General features: G+C 53.0%; 2 protein-coding genes across 2 annotated transcripts in view; one reads left to right on the plus strand and one right to left on the minus strand.

Annotated features, from left to right (window-relative positions):
* THRA (thyroid hormone receptor alpha) overlaps positions 1 to 8,814 on the minus strand; it is a 231,283-nt gene extending 222,469 nt beyond the window's left edge. The window contains 1 exon segment of the mRNA XM_060256782.1: positions 8,789 to 8,814. The gene's annotated coding sequence lies outside the window, so the exon portion shown is untranslated.
* NR1D1 (nuclear receptor subfamily 1 group D member 1) overlaps positions 1 to 19,960 on the plus strand; it is a 375,483-nt gene that overhangs the window by 261,264 nt on the left and 94,259 nt on the right. The gene's annotated exons all lie outside the window — the stretch shown is intronic.

Genomic DNA, 19,960 nt, shown 5'->3' on the forward strand with positions numbered 1-19,960 from the left:
GTAAGAAGCCCACTCCCTTTTACTCTGCCCTGCGGGCATATTTTTGGCGGTGACCTTTGCGTCCCTTTCCAGAGTGGTATTTGGCTGGATCTTCTGCAGCCCAAAGGAAAGGCGGCCTTAAGGAGGTAACCCCACACCAGCGGCCGCCCTTCTTCCTCCCTCCGACAACAGCAAAAAAAAAAAAGGAATCTCACGCCATAATCTTCCCCTCTCTCCGCTGGGCCTGAATCAGCCATTTATATCAAAACACCAGTGAAAGAGAGACTCTCTCTCTCCTTTCTCCCACGTGCGTTTCAGCTGACATCTCTCCACCGCCACCCCTCCTCCGTACTCACACGCCAACCCCGCCCGCTCATGCCAGCCATGGTGAACTCTGCCCCACTTCCCTTGAGAGAGAGAGAGAGAGCCGTCTCCCTTTGGAGATAGACAAGGGGGCTCAAGGAAAGAGGTGGCCCCAGGCGGCACCAGGCCTCGCAGGCCGAGATGAGCAGCCAACAGCCAGCCCTCTTATGCTGCCGGAATAAATGCGAGAGACCACGGCAACAGGGGAGGGGCGCAGTGCTGGGCTTGCGTCTGAGCAACTGGCTCTGCTTCGAACCAGCTCTTCTCCTGGTTTCCAGGCAGGGAGGTTTGCCCTTCTTTCCCTGGCACCTCTCTGCAAGGATCAGAGGTGCTTTCCGCCAAGGGGTGGCCGATGGGTATTGCGCTCGCTGGCACCTAAATGAAGATAACCTCCGGAAGGCACAGCCTGCCTTTTGCAGGCAGGAAACCGAGGCGGCCAACCGAGCGATGGCAGAGCTTGGGTTTGGAAACGTTGCGACCCGGTGAGAGCTGGAGAGCAGAACCGGTGAACTGAGGTTCCCCGTGTGAACTTCGAGCGCTGCCGCCAAGAGACCGAGCGATTAACCTAAATTTCATTTGCACTGTTAATGCGACGGAGGAGGGCCCACGGCTTCCCAGTATAAACCTCCTCCCCGCGTCTGCTGAACGACACCGATCTACCTAACAGGGTTTCTCCTGTGTTGAGATAGTGCATCTGAAATGCTTTCAACCACGTGAAGCGCATCTAAACACAAAGTTTTGTTCATAGCAGCCCGCTTCCCCAGTATCAGTTCAAAATGCTCGTAAGAACATTAAAAAAAAATGAGAAGAGCTCTGCAGGAAGGATCAGACCAGTGGTCCATCTGTCTCATACAGTGGCCAACCAGGTCCTCTGGAGGGCCAAGGCCTTCATTAGAACATAAGAAGAGCCCTGAAAGATCAGACCAGGGGTCCATCTAGTCAAACACCCAGTCTCACACAGGGGCCAGTTCCTCTGGAGAGCCAACAACAGGGCATAGAGGCCGAGGCCTTCCCCTGATAAGAACGTCAGAACAGCCCTGCTGGATCAGATCAGGGGTCCATCTAGTCGAACATCTAGTCTCACACAGGAGCCATCCAGTTCCTCTGGAGAGCCAACAACAGGGCATAGAGGCTGAGGCCTTCCCCTGATAAGAACGTCAGAACAGATCAGGGGTCCATCTAGTCGAACATCTAGTCTCACACAGGGGCCAACCAGTTCCTCTGGAGAGCCAACAACAGGGCAGAGAGGCTGAGGCCTTCCCCTGATAAGAACGTCAGAACAGCCCTGCTGGATCAGATCAGGGGTCCATCTAGTCGAACATCCAGTCTCACACATGGGCCAACCAGTTCCTCTGGAGAGCCAACAACAGGGCATAGAGGCTGAGGCCTTCCCCTGATAAGAACGTCAGAACAGATCAGGGGTCCATCGAGTCGAACATCTAGTCTCACACAAGGGCCAACCAGTTCCTCTGGAGAGCCAACAACAGGGCATAGAGGCTGAGGCCTTCCCCTGATAAGAACGTCAGAACAGATCAGGGGTCCATCGAGTTGAACATCTAGTCTCACACAGGGGCCAACCAGTTCCTCTGGAGGGCCAACAACAGGGCATAGAGGCTGAGGCCTTCCCCTGATAAGAATGTCAGAACAGATCAGGGGTCCATCTAGTCGAACATCCAGTCTCACACATGGGCCAACAGTTCCTCTGGAGAGCCAACAACAGGGCAGAGAGGCTGAGGCCTTCCCCTGATAAGAACGTCAGAACAGATCAGGGGTCCATCGAGTCGAACATCTAGTCTCACACAGGGGCCAACCAGTTCCTCTGGAGAGCCAACAACAGGGCATAGAGGCCGAGGCCTTTCCCTGATGTCGCCTCCTGGCTCTGGGATTCAGGGGATTAGTGCCTCTGAACATGGATGTTCCCCTCAGTCAACGTGGCTAGTAGCCACTAGTAGACCTATCCTCCATGAATCTATCTTATCCCCTTTCAAAGCTATCTGTGCCTAAGGCCATCATCCAAAGGGTCTTGTCTCTCCGTCTCCCCACCCCAGCCCAAACCTTTCGGTGTTTCCGCAGCAAGACTCAACGTAGAGCAACAGCAACAACAGAATAACGACAAGGATGCCTCTGAGCATGCGCTGGGTGCATTTCCTGCCATATATCTCCATTTAGAAACCATTGTTTCCCCCCTGACTCAGGAGTTATAAACCACCCAGTGCATAGCTTCTGTGCCCTGGGGTTTTATTAGCATTCTTGAGAATGCCAGCAGAACGTGGCCAACCTACAATGGAGCATATACTGGCGCTCCCAAAACTCCACGGACAGTTGGAATTTAAGAAAAGCAAAAGCCTGTTTCTCCTACCAAGAAAGCGGCAGAATTTTCAAAGTTTTTTTTTTAAAGTGACGTCAGTCAGACAGGGCAAGAATTGTACTGGCAATATGCCCCTGTTCAGCTGTGGAAACCTTCTTTAACCAGGGCTTTCTTTTTGTAACCGGATCTCCTTTGCCTATTAGGCCACACAGCCCTGATGTAGCCAGTCCTCTGAGACCACACAGGGCCTACTGTGAGCTCCTGGAGGATCGGCTACATCAGGGAGGTGTGGCCAAATATGCAAAGGAGTTCCTGCTAAAAAAAAAAAAGCCCTGTCTCCAACCATAATTGAGGAAAATCCCCCATACTGCAGTCTTTTATTCGGAGACTGCAAGGCCTAGATTTTATGTCTGGGAGGGGACCAATGCCATTTTCTGATGGATGCCCCCCCACTACCTTCCCAAGGTCCCTCTCTGCCAGACTCCCCCGCCCCCCACCACTCCACTCCAGTGTCAAAGCTCAAACAGCAATGCTGTGTAAATGTCATTTCCGTGCAGCGATTGCTTCAGAGAGAAACAAGGGAGAGATTGCTGCATTTAGATACCCCAGATCAAGGTTCAAACCCCTGCTCCGCCGCGTGGCTCCCCCGGGTTGCTTTAGCCAAGCTGCAATTTCTCGGCCTAGTCAACCTCACAGAGCCATTTGCCGCCACCACCCAGGCATCTGCACACCATGAGCGTTGGCTCTGTGCAGGGGTCGTTTTGTAGAAAAATAGGCGGTGGAGCTCCTAAGCATAAGTCATTAGCATATGCTGCCCCCTCCACCAGCCAAAATCAACCCGAAGCAAGAAAGGAGAGCCCTGGGTGAGCAAGGCCTGCTTGGGCTGGCTAGAGATCCAGCCAGCCCAAGCAGGCCTCGCTCACCTGGGGCTCTCCTTGGCTGCCCCCCCCCACAGTCAAAAGGTTAGCAAGCCACCTGCCACCTAAAATCACATAAGAAGTGGAGAAAGGGTGGTGTGGGCTTCTCCAGAGGTTGTTGAGGGCTGCTGGGGGTGTGGCAAAGCCTCTGGTGGCTGGCTGGCTGCCTGCTCTCCTAATCCAGGGACAGTTGTGCAGCTGCAGCTACTAGTCAATGGATTAGTAGGTGGGTGGGAAGGAGGTGGAGCCCTCAGAAAGGTTCAGGAGCTGTGCTCCTGTGAGCTCCTGCTGAATTCAAAGTCTGACTCTGTCTGTAATCACACCCTCACAAGCAAAAGTTCACTCCGTACACAATCATTGGGCCCTCCCTCAAGGGTGTGCAAATGTGGAACCTCTGTACACACAGCAGAGTTGGGGGGGGGGGCGCTCACATGCGCTGGCCTATTGGCTTTCCCCACAAAACTGCACCAAGGGCAAACAACGCGCAACTCTCTATGGGAAACTGCGATTGCACGTTCACACACACACACACACACAACACGCCAATATCAACAGTGGCAAACAACGCACCTGTTAAACACCAATTTGCACGCGTAGGAGAACAACCCAAGAGCAGCATCAAGTTATAGCGCGTTCCAGACGCGCATGCAACCCCATTAACACGACGTTTACAGAAATAACAATAATAATAAGTCAGCAATGTGTGGCAGTAATTAGAGCCTAGGACACCTCAGACCAAGAGGAGAAATTAATCTTAAATGCAGGGGAAACCTTTCGCAAGTGTTTCTGCAACTCTGTTGAGCGGGGGTGGCTAAACTGTGGCTCGGGGGCCACGTGTGGCTCTTTCACACATACTGTGCGGCTCTCAAAGCCCCCACCATCCCATCGGCTGGCTTGGAGAATGCGCTGGTCTATTTAAACCACTTCCCCGAGCCAAGATTGGAGAACGCATTCAAAGTTAAAGTTGCTTTCTTTCCACCTCTCTCTCCTTCCACTATCTATTTGCCTGCCTGCCACTCTCAAACATCTGATGCTTATTCTATGCGGCTCTTACATTAAGTGAGTTGAGCCACCCCTGCTTTTGAGCATGCTCAAAGCAGCAGCCATTAGGACAGAACGGAGAATCCACACACGTTCCAAAGAAGGTCTGCCCTGGGCTGTCCCAGGCAAAGGTCACACTGGTGACCACCTTGCGAATGCCCCAGCAGTGAACACCTCTCAACCATGTTCCTGCCAAAACCAAGCAGGCTGGTAATTCCACCAAACTGAACCCAGACAGCCATGTGGGGCACACACAGCCTGTAACCCCTACAGACAGGGAAACGTGAGTGGCCATCGCAAAGGCACTGGGAAAAGTCCAGGGGTCCATGCACTGTGGGTTTCAGACTCGCAACCGAGTCCCGTTTCTAGTCCCTCCACTGGTGCCTGCAGGTGCCTCAACTGTCATCTTTTCCATCCTATTCGGGCCCAACCACAAAAAGACCATGCAAAGAGAGCCAGTTTGGTGTAGTGGTTACGTAAGTGCACGGACACTTAGCGGGGAGAACTGGGTTTGATTCCCCACTCCTCCGCTTGCAGCTGCTGGAATGGCCTTGTGTCAGCCACAGCTCTGGCAAAAGTTGTCCTTGAAGGGCAGCTTCTGGGAAAGCCCTCTCAGCCCCACCCACCTCACAGGGTGTCAGTTGTGGGGGAGGAAGGTAAACGAGATTGCGAGTCGCTCTGAGACTCTGAGTTTCGGAGTGGAGGGCGGGATATAAATCCAATATCTTGTTCTTCTCCAAGGTGTCATGGGACTCCAACTTCGTTCCGCTGCTTCAGACCAACATAGCTGCCCACCTAAGAGCTACCCCACAAAAAAACAAAGAGCGGTGCCATTGACAGGGGCGATTTCCTCCGACAGAAGGAGCCTTCCCTGGCAACCCAAGACCCTCACCAACTGCCCCTCCGCCCAGAGGATAATTCCTTGCTCTATCACCTTCTCCCCCCCCCCCCCCACAATGCATTCCCTCTGCAAACGCAAGCCACTAGGGCCAAGAACCCATTTCTGGGGGCAGCCATTCTGAACAAGCCTTCGCTATTGCACAACCCCAACTGATTTTCGTGAGCCTGGAACCGGAGGGGGTGTAGAGGGCTAGCAAAAGTCACCCAGCTTCCAGGAAGAAGTCCAGAAAGCCCCTCCCGCTTTTTTTAAAAGGCTAAGGGACATACAAAAGCTAGGACCTTTCTGCTTCCTAGGTGGCTATGGGGCCACCACCTCCCCTCCTGTTCTTGCAAACCCTCCACCCCACCTCGCTGCTTGTGCCTGTAACTGCGTTCATCCCTTTGCAGCAGGTGCTTTTTGGACCTCCAACGGGGGAGGCGGGTGGTTTCATATGGAGAGGGAAGAAACAGACACCCTTACAAAAGCAGTTTAAAGGCCATTTTCATACGAAAACACCTCTGATTGCCTCTTGCGCCATTCCAGTGTGTGTCTGAATCCTGTTTGCGTGCTATAAAAAAACCCAGAAAGAGTTCCTTTCTTTTTAAAAAAAAAAAAAACCAAACCCATTTGCCGGATTCTTATTACAGAAACATCCGCCGAAAAGGGTGAGATTTCGGTGTCACGGCTGAAACTGCTCCACTGCTAATTATATTCCAGCTTCTGCAACAGGGGAAAAAAGAATTTCTGGGTCTGATTCCCAGCGTTGACCTCTGACCCTGGCCCAGGCACATTCTTGACCTGCACCAACCCCGGGACTCGCTTATGGACACCGCAGCCTGCTTTTGGGGAGGGCAAGACTGAGATCTCGCTGCCGGTCGTGACCTTTCCCCTGTACTTTGTCACTCACCGGACACTTGTGGACTTCCTTCGACACCTCCTAGCTATGGATTGAGAGAGAGAGAAGAGAGCGCACAGGAGCAGACGGAATTATACCTTTTCCTCCACTGGGGGTAAAAGGTGACCTTAGCACCCCCCCCCCCCAATCCAGAGTAACAGTCAGCTCCTTTTGCAGAAAAGATATAGCAACAGTTAATATTGCACACTGAACGTCCAGGGACAGGCGGCCACGGAATGGCAGGGGGTGGACATATGCGTGGTGGGGGGAGAGCAGAACAGAGTGTGTGTTGGGGGCAGCCACGCGTCAAGAATGGAGAGCTGTCTGAACGAATCAGCCCAGGAATCGAATGCTCTGGGAACAGGCCTCAGACACAGGCTCCTTTCTTCACCTAACCCAGCCGGTTTCCCCCCTCCTGCACGCTTGTCCCAACCTGCCCCTCTTCTAGCCAAGGACCCCCCCCCCCCACTCCAACCCCAGGGGCAAGGGGGCCAAAAGCACACCCACCTTGACCCTTTCACCTTTCCCTGACCCCTGCACCGTGGACATCCTGATATTCAAAGGGCGGGCCTCGCCTTAAACCCCCCCCCCCCCAACTTGTCCCAGCAAGCAAAAGTGAAAGGGGGGGGGGGAGAGAAATCAAGCAACATTTCCAAGATTGGAGAGAGGGGTGGGGACTCCTTGCTTGGCGGGCTTTGCACGGCTTTCCCCCTGCGGGCCAGAAGCGAGCAAGAACTCGCAGGCTGTATGTGGGCCACAATGTTGGGGGGGGGGGGGAAGGCTCGCCATTCACACCCACAGCAACCCGCCCCAGCCCCCCCATCCCTTTCCCCTCGGAATTGTAAAACCTTAGGAGACAACCAAGAGTTAAGAGCAATTCTCAGCCAAAGCTTTGCATTCGGAACCGCCAGGGCGCATTAGCAAGCGAGGATTAACCGCTCTCTCTCTCTCCCCCCCCCCAAAAAAAATACCCGGCCACGTCCCACCAGGGCCAGCTGTCACCGCGACAGCCCAAGGAGCGACCGCGTCGCCCCTCAGGACCCCCCCTTTCCCGCAAGGATAGGATCCCCGCTGCAATGCATGGATCCCTTTGCAACTCCAAGTAATACCCTTCCTCCTCCCCGCCCCCCCCCTCCCGCAACTTGCTCGGATCGACGCCGGGAGGGGGAACCCATCGCTCAACACCCCCCTCCCCCAAACCCCTCCCCTTCGGAGGGAGGCAAGCCTGGAACGCGCAAAGTTAAATCCAGCGCCACCGGAAAACGGGCCTGGTTGCCAGCACGCCCGGGCTCTCTCCGACGCAGTCCCCCTTGCAGCCCCCCCAGGCTTGTGATCCGCCAGCCACATGCCAAACGGCCTTATTTTTTAGGAAAATATTTACCCATATTTCTCTCCCCCCCCCCCCCGCGCGCGCCTTTAAAACGCCAAGGAAAAAACGCCCTCCCCTCCCCCCGAACTCGCCCTCTCCAAAGAAGCGAATGTCAAAACTAGTTTCCCTTCCTCGCTGCTGCGGCGGCGGCCTTTCTGCAACCCGTGGAAAAATAGAGAAAAAGACAGATCTGTGTTTTTAAGTTTCTTTTTTTTTTATAAAAATCAGAAGCAAAACCAAATCTCTAGCCGCTTCGGGATTAGAAGCCGCGGCACAGTTAGCGGCAAAGACAGGATTTGTGCAAAGGAGGGTGGGGGGCGGGGGGGGAAATGCTATTTAAATCCCAGCCCGACACAGCCTCGGCGGCCAGTTGCAAATAGCAGCACCAGCGGAACGCCTGGAGTAAAATACGTGCGCGCGGAGTGCCCGGGAAGAGGGGAGGCGGGGGGGGGGGGTGTTCCCCTTCGAGACGTGCACCCTCGGATGAAGATACTTATTTTTTTTTTTTGCAAGCCAGAAAAATGGGGGGGGGGGGATTGCATTGCAATGGCAACCCCTCCCCCGGTTGGCACGGCACCCTCCTCTCGAGGAGCGCAGTAAACAAACCAGCGATTCCACCACCAAAGCACCCCCCCCCCCGGAAGAGTCTCTCTACAACTACGGATCTGTCTGCCTCCCCTCTCCTTTACGCCCCTCCTTAAGAGAAAGGAGACATACGCATATATATATATATATATATATATATATATATATATGCAAGCATGCATGCCATGGGGTGCAGGGGAGAGATGAAGGGGGGAGGAAGAGGCAAGACCCCCTCCCGCTGCAGCCCTGGGGGGAGACCCCCGCCCCCCCCGCTGGCTCCGAGCTCTGCAACGTTGGCAGTGACAGGAACAGCTGCGCCGGGACGGGGCGCGCAGGGTGGAGACAGCTGGAGGCGGGTTGGGGGGCAGCAGCGGCGGGAAGACATGTTGGGGTGCCAGCGCGCCGGGCAAGGGCAGCCCGATCCCCGCGGCCGGCTGGCCGGGCCACCTACCTCGGGGCGGCTTCTGCTCCGGCGGCGGCGGCGGCGTCGTGGCCTCCCTCTCCTCCGGCTGGCTGGCGGGCTGTCTTCTCTTTGCGCGCCCCCTCCCCGACCCGGTCCCTCCTCCTCCTCCGCGCTCCTTTGCGAGCAAGCAGGAAGCTGGCGTCGTGCCCCCCTTCCCCTTCCCTTCGCCAGCCGGAGTTTCCCTGCGCGCGTCTTCGGTGCAGCCCCGGGGAAGGGAGGCGGGCCGGGAGCTCCGGAGGGCCGGGGAAGCTGGAGCAGGAGGCGGCGGCGAGGGAGGTTTGGTAAGATCCGGGCTGGGCGCTCGCCCTGGCGTGTTTGTGTCACTCGAGCTGGGGAAATGGACTCGCCGAGCCGAAGGGAAGGAGGCCGGCCTGGCTCCTCCTTCGCCGCCGCCTCTACCTCCCCTTCCTCCGGCCGCCTTGGCTGACGCCTGCACCCTGCAGGCCGAAGGAGGACGCGCCGCGCCGGGGCGCACACGGACGACGGCGCGCAAAGGCGAGCCACTCGGGATCCAGGGAAGGAAGGAAGGAAGCTGACCGAGGAGATAGAGGTGGCGCAGAAGAACCCCGACCCGGTGGGACTCTTGGCGGCGGCGCCTCCTCCTCCTTCTCGCGCGGCGCCCTGCCCTGCTCCCGCGCGCTGCAGTGCGATGCGCAAAATGCTTTCCGACTCTCGCCGCGTTTTAAGCCTAGATGCCTGGTGGCTGCGGGGCTTACTCGCTGATAAGCTTCAGGGGCTGGGATTTATTTAGCCCAGAATAGGGTTCGGGCACCTTGCAATTTAACTAGAAAAAGCCCAGCAGGAACCTATTTGCCTATTAGGCCACATACCCCTGTTGCCACCAGTGTTTCACACGGGGTTTTTTGGGTAGAAAAAGCCCAGCAGGAGCTCATTTGTATATTAGGCTCCTGGTTTCTGTGCGTTTCTGCTCAAAAAACAAAACAAAAACCCTGACTATAATAAAATCATACTTTCAATAAACTCCAATTAAAACTCAGGCAGCTTTTTGGTATCCAGAAGCCAGGAAAATTTACTTGGAAGAGCGGTAGAGGAGTAATTTTTAAAAAATATATTTTATTTATTTATATCCCACCTTTCTCCAGAAAGCCAGTATGATGTAGTGGTTAAGAGCAGCGGACTCTAATTTGGAAACTGGGTTTGGTTTTCCACTCCTCCCGTGAAGCCGGCTGAGTGACCTTGGGCCAGTTACAGTTCTCTCAAGTGGCACGGAACTTTAGCTTTTTTTCTGAGACTTTTTAAGGTAGAGAAAAGAGGGGTTTAAAAACTAACTCTTCTTCTCCCCAGAGGGGATTACGTTGTTCTCTCCTCTCCTCTGTTTTGTTCTCACAACGACCCAGTGAGGTAGCAGAGGGGATTGCATAAGCATATGCAGCAGAGGTCCATCAGTGGCTATTAGCCGCAGCGTATTGTTGGAACTCTCTGTCTGCGGCAGTGACGCTCTGTATTCTTGGTGCTTGGGGGGCACAGTGGAAGAGCTTCTAGCCCCACTGGTAGACCTCCTGATGGCACCTGGGTTTTTTGGCCCCTGTGTGACACAGAGTGTTGAACTGGATGGGCCACTGGCCTGATCCAACATGGCTTCTCTTATGTTCTTATGTGACACAGAGTGTTGGACTGGATGGGCCATTGGCCTGATCCAACATGGCTTCTCTTATGTTCTTATGTGACACAGAGTGTTGGACTGGATGGGCCACTGGCCTGATCCAACATGGCTTCTCTTATGTTCTTATGTGACACAGAGTGTTGGACTGGATGGGCCACTGGCCTGATCCAACATGGCTTCTTTTATGTTCTTCTGTGACACAGAGTGTTGGACTGGATGGGCCACTGGCCTGATCCAACAGGGCTTCTCTTATGTTCTTATGTGACACAGAGTGTTGAACTGGATGGGCCACTGGCCTGATCCAACAGGGCTTCTCTTATGTTCTTATGTGACACAGAGTGTTGGACTGGATGGGCCATTGGCCTGATCCAACAGGGCTTCTCTTATGTTCTTATGTGACACAGAGTGTTGGACTGGATGGGCCATTGGCCTGATCCAACATGGCTTCTCTTATGTTCTTATGTGACACAGAGTGTTGGACTGGATGGGCCATTGGCCTGATCCAACAGGGCTTCTCTTATGTTCTTATGTGACACAGAGTGTTGGACTGGATGGGCCATTGGCCTGATCCAACAGGGCTTCTCTTATGTTCTTATGTGACACAGAGTGTTGGACTGGATGGGCCATTGGCCTGATCCAACATGGCTTCTCTTATGTTCTTATGTGACACAGAGTGTTGGACTGGATGGGCCATTGGCCTGATCCAACATGGCTTCTCTTATGTTCTTATGTGACACAGAGTGTTGGACTGGATGGGCCATTGGCCTGATCCAACATGGCTTCTCTTATGTTCTTATGTGACACAGATTGTTGGACTGGATGGGCCATTGGCCTGATCCAACATGGCTTCTCTTATGTTCTTATGTGACACAGAGTGTTGGACTGGATGGGCCATTGGCCTGATCCAACAGGGCTTCTCTTATGTTCTTATGTGACACAGAGTGTTGGACTGGATGGGCCACTGACCTGATCCAACAGGGCTTCTCTTATGTTCTTATGTGACACAGAGTGTTGGACTGGATGGGCCATTGGCCTGATCCAACATGGCTTCTCTTATGTTCTTATGTGACACAGAGTGTTGGACTGGATGGGCCACTGACCTGATCCAACAGGGCTTCTCTTATGTTCTTATGTGACACAGAGTGTTGGACTGGATGGGCCATTGGCCTGATCCAACAGGGCTTCTCTTATGTTCTTATGTGACACAGAGTGTTGGACTGGATGGGCCACTGACCTGATCCAACAGGGCTTCTCTTATGTTCTTATGTGACACAGAGTGTTGGACTGGATGGGCCATTGGCCTGATCCAACATGGCTTCTCTTATGTTCTTATGTGACACAGAGTGTTGGACTGGATGGGCCATTGGCCTGATCCAACATGGCTTCTCTTATGTTCTTATGTGACACAGAGTGTTGGACTGGATGGGCCATTGGCCTGATCCAACAGGGCTTCTCTTATGTTCTTATGTGACACAGAGTGTTGGACTGGATGGGCCATTGGCCTGATCCAACAGGGCTTCTCTTATGTTCTTATGTGACACAGAGTGTTGAACTGGATGGGCCATTGGCCTGATCCAACAGGGCTTCTCTTATGTTCTTATGTGACACAGAGTGTTGAACTGGATGGGCCACTGGCCTGATCCAACAGGGCTTCTCTTATGTTCTTATGTGACACAGAGTGTTGGACTGGATGGGCCGCTGGCCTGATCCAACAGGGCTTCTCTTATGTTCTTCTGTGACACAGAGTGTTGGACTGGATGGGCCGCTGGCCTGATCCAACAGGGCTTCTCTTATGTTCTTCTGTGACACAGAGTGTTGGACTGGATGGGCCGCTGGCCTGATCCAACAGGGCTTCTCTTATGTTCTTATGTGACACAGAGTGTTGGACTGGATGGGCCATTGGCCTGATCCAACAGGGCTTCTCTGATGTTCTTATGTGACACAGAGTGTTGGACTGGATGGGCCGCTGGCCTGATCCAACATGGCTTCTCTGATGTTCTTATGTGACACAGAGTGTTGGGCTTGATGGGCCGCTGGCCTGATCCAACATGGCTTCTCTGATGTTCTTATGTGACACAGAGTGTTGGGCTTGATGGGCCATTGGCCTGATCCAACAGGGCTTCTCTTATGTTCTTATGTGACACAGAGTGTTGGACTGGAGGGGTCATTGGCCTGATCTAACATGGCTTCTCTTATGTTCTTATGTGACACAGAGTGTTGGACTGGATGGGCCATTGGCCTGATCCAACATGGCTTCTCTTATGTTCTTATGTGACACAGAGTGTTGGACTGGATGGGCCATTGGCCTGATCCAACAGGGCTTCTCTTATGTTCTTATGTGACACAGAGTGTTGGACTGGATGGGCCATTGGCCTGATCCAACAGGGCTTCTCTTATGTTCTTATGTGACACAGAGTGTTGAACTGGATGGGCCATTGGCCTGATCCAACAGGGCTTCTCTTATGTTCTTATGTGACACAGAGTGTTGAACTGGATGGGCCACTGGCCTGATCCAACAGGGCTTCTCTTATGTTCTTATGTGACACAGAGTGTTGGACTGGATGGGCCGCTGGCCTGATCCAACAGGGCTTCTCTTATGTTCTTCTGTGACACAGGGTGTTGGACTGGATGGGCCGCTGGCCTGATCCAACAGGGCTTCTCTTATGTTCTTATGTGACACAGAGTGTTGGACTGGATGGGCCATTGGCCTGATCCAACAGGGTTTCTCTGATGTTCTTATGTGACACAGAGTGTTGGACTGGATGGGCCGCCGGCCTGATCCAACATGGCTTCTCTGATGTTCTTATGTGACACAGAGTGTTGGGCTTGATGGGCCATTGGCCTGATCCAACAGGGCTTCTCTGATGTTCTTATGTGACACAGAGTGTTGGACTGGATGGGCCGCTGGCCTGATCCAACATGGCTTCTCTGATGTTCTTATGTGACACAGAGTGTTGGGCTTGATGGGCCATTGGCCTGATCCAACAGGGCTTCTCTGATGTTCTTATGTGACACAGAGTGTTGGACTGGAGGGGCCGCTGGCCTGATCCAACATGGCTTCTCTGATGTTCTTATGTGGCACAGAGTGTTGGGCTTGATGGGCCATTGGCCTGATCCAACAGGGCTTCTCTGATGTTCTTATGTGACACAGAGTGTTGGACTGGATGGGCCACTGGCCTGATCCAACAGGGCTTCTCTTATGTTAAGAAAAACCCCCTCGAAGTTTGTTCTGCTGCTTCAGACCAACATAGCTACCCTCTTGAGTCTACCTGTGAGGTAGGTTAGGGAAACAGCACGAGACTGTGTGCCTAAGGTCATCTAGCAAGCATCCATGACATGTGTGGGGATTCGAACCTGACTCTCCCAGATCTTCGTCCAACACAACCCACTGCACCATGCTGGTTCTCACACTTGTTAATGTTGGATGAGGACAGGGGGCTGACGCGGGTTCAAGTCTCCACTCTGCCCTGAAGGCTCCCTGTGTGACTTAGGTCTCGCTTTCAGCTTTGACCTACATTGAAGGGCTATTAGGATAAGCTGGGAGAGAGGAGTCCGATGCATGCAATTCTGAACTCCTTGGAAGAAAGATGGGATAATACTGCCCTAAATGCATGGTTTTTCTTTCTTCCGCTTTATTCCTATGCTAACCCTGCGAGGTGGGTCATGCTTAAAGAGAGTGGGCGCTTTCACACATGCTGAATAACAGCTTCAATTCACTTTGGCGACTGTTTGCAAGTGGATTTTGCCATTTCACACAGCAAAATCCAGTTGCAAAGTGCACTGAAAGTGAAGAAGAAGATCCCACCTTCCGCTCCGAATCTCAAAGGCTCACAATCTCCTTTATCTTCCTCCCCCATAACAGACACCTTGTGAGGTGAATGGGGCTGAGAAGGCTCTCACAGCAGCTGCCCTTTCAAGGACAACTCCTGCCAGAGCTCTGGCTGACCCAAGGCCATCCCAGCAGCTGCAAGTGGAGGAGTGGGGAATCAAACCCGGTTCTCCCAGATAAGAGTCCACGCACTTCACCACTACACCAAACTGGCTCTCTATTAGAGCTATGGCTGACCCAAGGCCATCCCAGCAGCTGCAAGTGGAGGAGTGGGGGAATCAGACCCGGTTCTCCCAGATAAGAGTCTGCACACTTAACCGCTACACCAAACTGGCTCTCTGGAAGTGCCAGCTCTCTGGAACAGGCTCTCTGGAACTGGATTGGAAGTGCATTGTTGAGTGTGTGTGAAAGCGCGGTGTTGAGTTTGGTGTCCCCCAGTAGAGCCCCAACACAACGGACAGGAATACCACTGGTGATGCTCTACTGCTAACTGTTGTCGAGCTGCATGCTTCGTTTGCAGCATCGTTTTGCACGTTCTAAAATCTGTTGATTTGCAAGCCGCCTTGAGCCAGGAGGAAAGGGGGGATATGGCACAGCTGGCAGGAGACAGTGGCACATGCTGCTGAACTCAACACGACTACCCACTGGCATCTCCCTGTGAAACAGGCTGGAGAGACACCGTGAGAGTGTGTGACAGGCCCACGGTCACCCAGCAAGCTCCCATGGCACACGTGGGGATCTCTCCTTTCCCCTACACCCAGCTCAGAGGAAAAGTCAATAACATCCAAGGCTCATTTCTCAACCCTCCGCCTGCCAGTTGGGTGTAGTGGTGAAGTGTGCGGACTCTTATCTGGGAGAACCGGGTTTGATTCCCCACTCCTCCATTTGCAGCTGCTGGAATGGCCTCGGGTCAGCCGTAGCTCTGGTAGAGGTTGTCCTTGAAAGGGCAGACTCTTATCTGGGAGAACCGGGTTTGATTCCCCACTCCTCCACTTGCAGCTGCTGGAATGGCCTCGGGTCAGCCATTGCTCTGGCAGAGGTTGTCCTTGAAAGGGCAGACTCTTATCTGGGAGAACCGGGTTTGATTCCCCACTTCTCCACTTGCAGCTGCTGGAATGGCCTTGGGTCAGCCGTAGCTCTGGCAGAGGTTGTCCTTGAAAGGGCAGACTCTAATCTGGGAGAACCGGGTTTGATTCCCCACTTCTCCACTTGCAGCTGCTGGAATGGCCTTGGGTCAGCTGTAGCTCTGGCAGAGGTTGTCCTTGAAAGGGCAGACTCTTATCTGGGAGAACCGGGTTTGATTCCCCACTCCGCCACTTGCAGCTGCTGGAATGGCCTCGGGTCAGCCGTAGCTCTGACAGAGGTTGTCCTTGAAAGGGCAGACTCTTATCTGGGAGAACTGGGTTTGATTCCCCTCTCCTTCACTTGCAGCTGCTGGAATGGCCTTGGGTCAGCCGTAGCTCTGGCAGAGGTGGTCCTTGAAAGGGCAGACTCTTATCTGGGAGAAACAGGTTTGATTCCCCACTCCTCCACTTGCAGCTGCTGGAATGGCCTCGGGTCAGCCGTAGCTCTGGCAGAGGTTGTCCTTGAAAGGGCAGACTCTTATCTGGGAGAACCGGGTTTGATTCCCCACTCCTCCACTTGCAGCTGCTGGAATGGCCTCGGGTCAGCCATTGCTCTGGCAGAGGTTGTCCTTGAAAGGGCAGACTCTTATCTGGGAGAACCAGGTTTGATTCCCCACTCCTCCACTTGCAGCTGCTGGAACGGCCTCGGGTCAGCCGTAGCTCTGGTAGAGGTTTTCCTTGAAAGGGCAGACTCTTATCTGGGAGAACCGGGTTTGATTCCCCACTCCTCCATTTGCAGCTGCTGGAATGGCCTCGGGTCAGCCGTAGCTCTGGCAGAGGTTGTCCTTGAAAGGGCAGACTCTTATCTGGGAGTACTGGGTTTGATTCCCCACTCCTCCACTTGCAGCTGCTGGAATGGCCTCGGGACAGCCATTGCTCTGGCAGAGGTTGTCCTTGAAAGGGCAGACTCTTATCTGGGAGAACCGGGTTTGATTCCCCACTCCTCCACTTGCAGCTGCTGGAACGGCCTCGGGTCAGCCATTGCTCTGGCAGAGGCTGTCCTTGAAAAGGCAGCTTCTGGGAGAGCCCTCTCAGCCCCACCCACCTCACAGGGTGTCTGTTGTGGGGGAGGAAGGTAAAGGAGATTGTGAGCCACTCCGAGTGGAGGACGGAATATAAATCCAATTTCATCGTTTTCTTCTTCTTTTCCTCCTCCTCCTTAGCCCACGCCTGGACTTATTTAGTGGTTATAAAGGGACAGTTGTCTTCGCAAAATAAAACAAGACTGGACTTTTGCCTTATTTTGTGTTCCAGGCAAGGGGGAAGACTCTCCACTGTTGCATTCACCTCTGCACTTCAGGTGCTCCGAATTCCCAAGATGAACTTTTGACTTTCGGAATGGCTTCTGAGGCTTAGCAGTGATCTGAAGAGGAACAAGGGGAGTTGTTGTTGTTTTTTAGCACGGCCTTGACACTGCAGATTTTGGTGTATTGTCATGGCTGAAGGTGTCAGACAAGGGTCTGCGAGATCCAGACACAAACCCCTGTTGTGTCATGGAATCTTCCCCGTTGACCTTGAGTCAGTCACATGTTCTAGGCCAGGCCTACTTAGCAGGATTGTTGTGAAGATAAAATAAAGGGGAGGAGAACACTGTTGCTGAGCTGTTTTGGGACACCGTTGGAGAGAAGTAAAAAGGTAAAGGTAGTCCCCTGCGCAAGCACCAGTCATTTCTGACTCTGGGTTGACGTTGCTTTCACAACATTTCCACAGCAGACTTTTTTACAGGGTGGTTTGTCATTGCCTTCCCCAATCATCTACGCTTCCCCCCCAGCAAGCTGGGGACTCATTTTACTGACCTCAGAAGGATGGAAGGCTGAGTCAACCTTGAGCCAGCTACCTAAACCCAGCTTCCGCCGGGATCGAACTCAGGTTGTGAGCAGAGCTTAGGACTGCAGGACTGCAGTTTTACCGCTCTGCGCCACGAGGCTCTTTTTGGAGAGAAGGGCAGGGTGTAAAATAGTCTCCCCAAGCGACAACTACTACTACTACTAGAAGAAGAAGAAGAAGAATTGAAGAATTGCGGATTTATACCCCGCCCTTCTCTCTGAATCAGAGACTCAGAGCGGCTTACAATCTCCTTTTATTGTCCTTCCCCCACAACAGACACCCTGTGAGGTGGGTGGGGCTGAGAGGGCTCTCACAGCAGCTGCCCTTTCAAGGACAACCTCTGCCAGAGCTATGGCTGACCCAAAGCCATTCCAGCAGCTGCAGGCGGAGGAGTGGGGAATCAAACCCGGTTCTCCCAGATAAGAGTCCGCACACTTAATCACTACACCAAACTAACTTTCCTTTCTTCCAAACCAGCTTACAATCTCTTTCCCTTCCTCTCCCCACAACAGACACTCTGTGAGGTGGGTGGGGCTAGGAGGACTCTCACAGCAGCTGCCGTTTCAAGGACAACCTCTGCCAGAGCTCTGGCTGACCCAAGGCCATGCTAGCAGGTGCAAGTGGAGGAGTGGGGAATCAAACCCGGTTCTCCCAGATAAGAGTCCGTGCACTTAACCACCACACCAAACTGGCTGCTACTACTTCTTCATCTTCATCATCATTATTATTTAAACTTAATTAATCGCCCCATCCTGGCCAGCGATGTACAATGCAAGAATAAAATACATACATCGGAATCAGTAAAACCAGTTACATTAAAAAGAAATTATAGACGTCGATGGGGTCTCATTTATAGTGCTATTATCCAGTTTCCAGTCTTTACATTGCGGGTGGGGAGAAGAAGGTGCCAGCATGGCAACCGTTGCTAAAGGCTCGGCAGAACTTCTTTGCCTTACAGGCCCAGCGGAACTGTACAAGATCCCACAAGGCCCTGATGTCTTCTGGCAGGACGTTCCACCGAGTCGGGGCCAGGACTTTAGGCTCACCAGCAGATTTCGACCAGTAGAGCGTAGCACCCTTCCAGGGACATAGTGGAGGAAGCAGTGCCGTAGATAGGCCTGTCCCAGACCGCTCAAGGCCTTAAAAGGTCATAACCAAAACCCTGAATCTGACCCAGTATTCAACCGGCGGCCGGTGTAGCTTCCTCGGCACTGGGGCCAGTGGGACCGGCTCCTGTGTAAATATGCGGCTGCAACATGATAGCACAACCTCCCTGCGCTTTTATATTAACAGCGGTGTACAAGCAGACAGTTAGCCTCAGAAAGGTGTAAACGGGACTTCTATGGCGCAGCTTTAAGCGCAGTTAACACCCTTCTAAAGCCTTGATTTCTATGGACTCTGAAGGCTGCAACTGTGTTTAGGATTGTGCTGGTCATGTCTTCATGTGGAAACGCCCTCAATCTTGGTCATAACAAGGTTACCTGGAATGTGTGGAGCAGGACTCGCAACCTAGGCAATGCTAACTCCTGGCGCCCCCCCCCCCAGCCCGATAAAGTCACCAAGTCTCATGGGGTGCCCAATCTGGTGCCCCCAGAAGGCCAGAGCCCTAGGCAGTCACCTAGTTTGCCTAGCAACAGGGCTGGGCCTGGTGTGGAGCAGTACATACCTTGGCATCACATGAGTGAGAAACTGCTGCAAAGCTCTAGCCCAGGGGTGGCCAAACTTGTTTAACTTAAGAGCCACATAGAATAAATGTCAGATGTCTGAGAGCCACAAGACATCTACATCCGATGTCTGAGGGCTGCAAGACAGGGAGGGAGGAAAGCAGGGAGGAGGGAGGGAGAGGTGGAAAGAAAGCAACTTTAAATGCATTCTCCAAGCTGCCAGCTCCTACCTTCCGTAAGCTGGCCAACAGGGCGGTGGGGGCTTCAAGAGCCACGTAATATGTGTGGAAGAGCCACATGTGGCTCCCGAGCCACAGTTTGGCCACCCCTGCTTTGAGCAAATATAGAAAACAGTCATATTGGGGAATTTTTGTAAACAGTAATAATCTACATTTGGGGGGGGGATTGTAGGGAAAGCCCAGCAGGAACTCATTTGCATATCAGGCCACACACACCCTGATGTCACCATTGTTTTGCACATGGCTTTCTTGTAGAAAAAGCCCAGCAGGAACTCATTTGCATATCAGGCCACACCCCCTGATGCCAAGCCAACCAGAACTGCATTCCTGCATGTTCCTGCTCAAAAAAAGCCCTGGAGATATGTAGGATTTAACCAGGGGTGTTAAGAATGTAGAAATCTTTGCACAGTTTGGTTGGGTTTTCTGCATGGCTGCTGGCTATGCTTGATAATTTGAGTGGTATGGGATAGGGTAATAACGTCAATAAAAAGAGAAAGCAGGACACCCTTTATGGCTGACTCCAAAACTGTGTGCCACGAGAGAACTTTTAGTGTTTTATCAGAAATAAATTGGTCAAGTAGCAAGAGACTCCTGAGACCTCAAAGCATGCACAGAAGGAGGTTGCCCACTGTGACTCTTCATGAGTTACTGCTCTAGCCTTGCTTTCTCCCCCATGGTCTTCACTTCAAGCCGCATAATCATTCCACTGCATGAGCCATGACAGGTCACTCGTGTGCTGATGCAAAGACGTAGCGACCTGACCCGCATTCATCAGAGGCTGCTTGTTGAGTCTCTGTGTGAGTGGCTGTTCTGTCCTGACTTCCACTTGGTGTGGGGACATACAGAAACACAA

The sequence above is a fragment of the Heteronotia binoei genome, chromosome 15 (genome assembly GCF_032191835.1).
Source record: "Heteronotia binoei isolate CCM8104 ecotype False Entrance Well chromosome 15, APGP_CSIRO_Hbin_v1, whole genome shotgun sequence".
Classification (NCBI taxonomy): domain Eukaryota; kingdom Metazoa; phylum Chordata; class Lepidosauria; order Squamata; family Gekkonidae; genus Heteronotia; species Heteronotia binoei.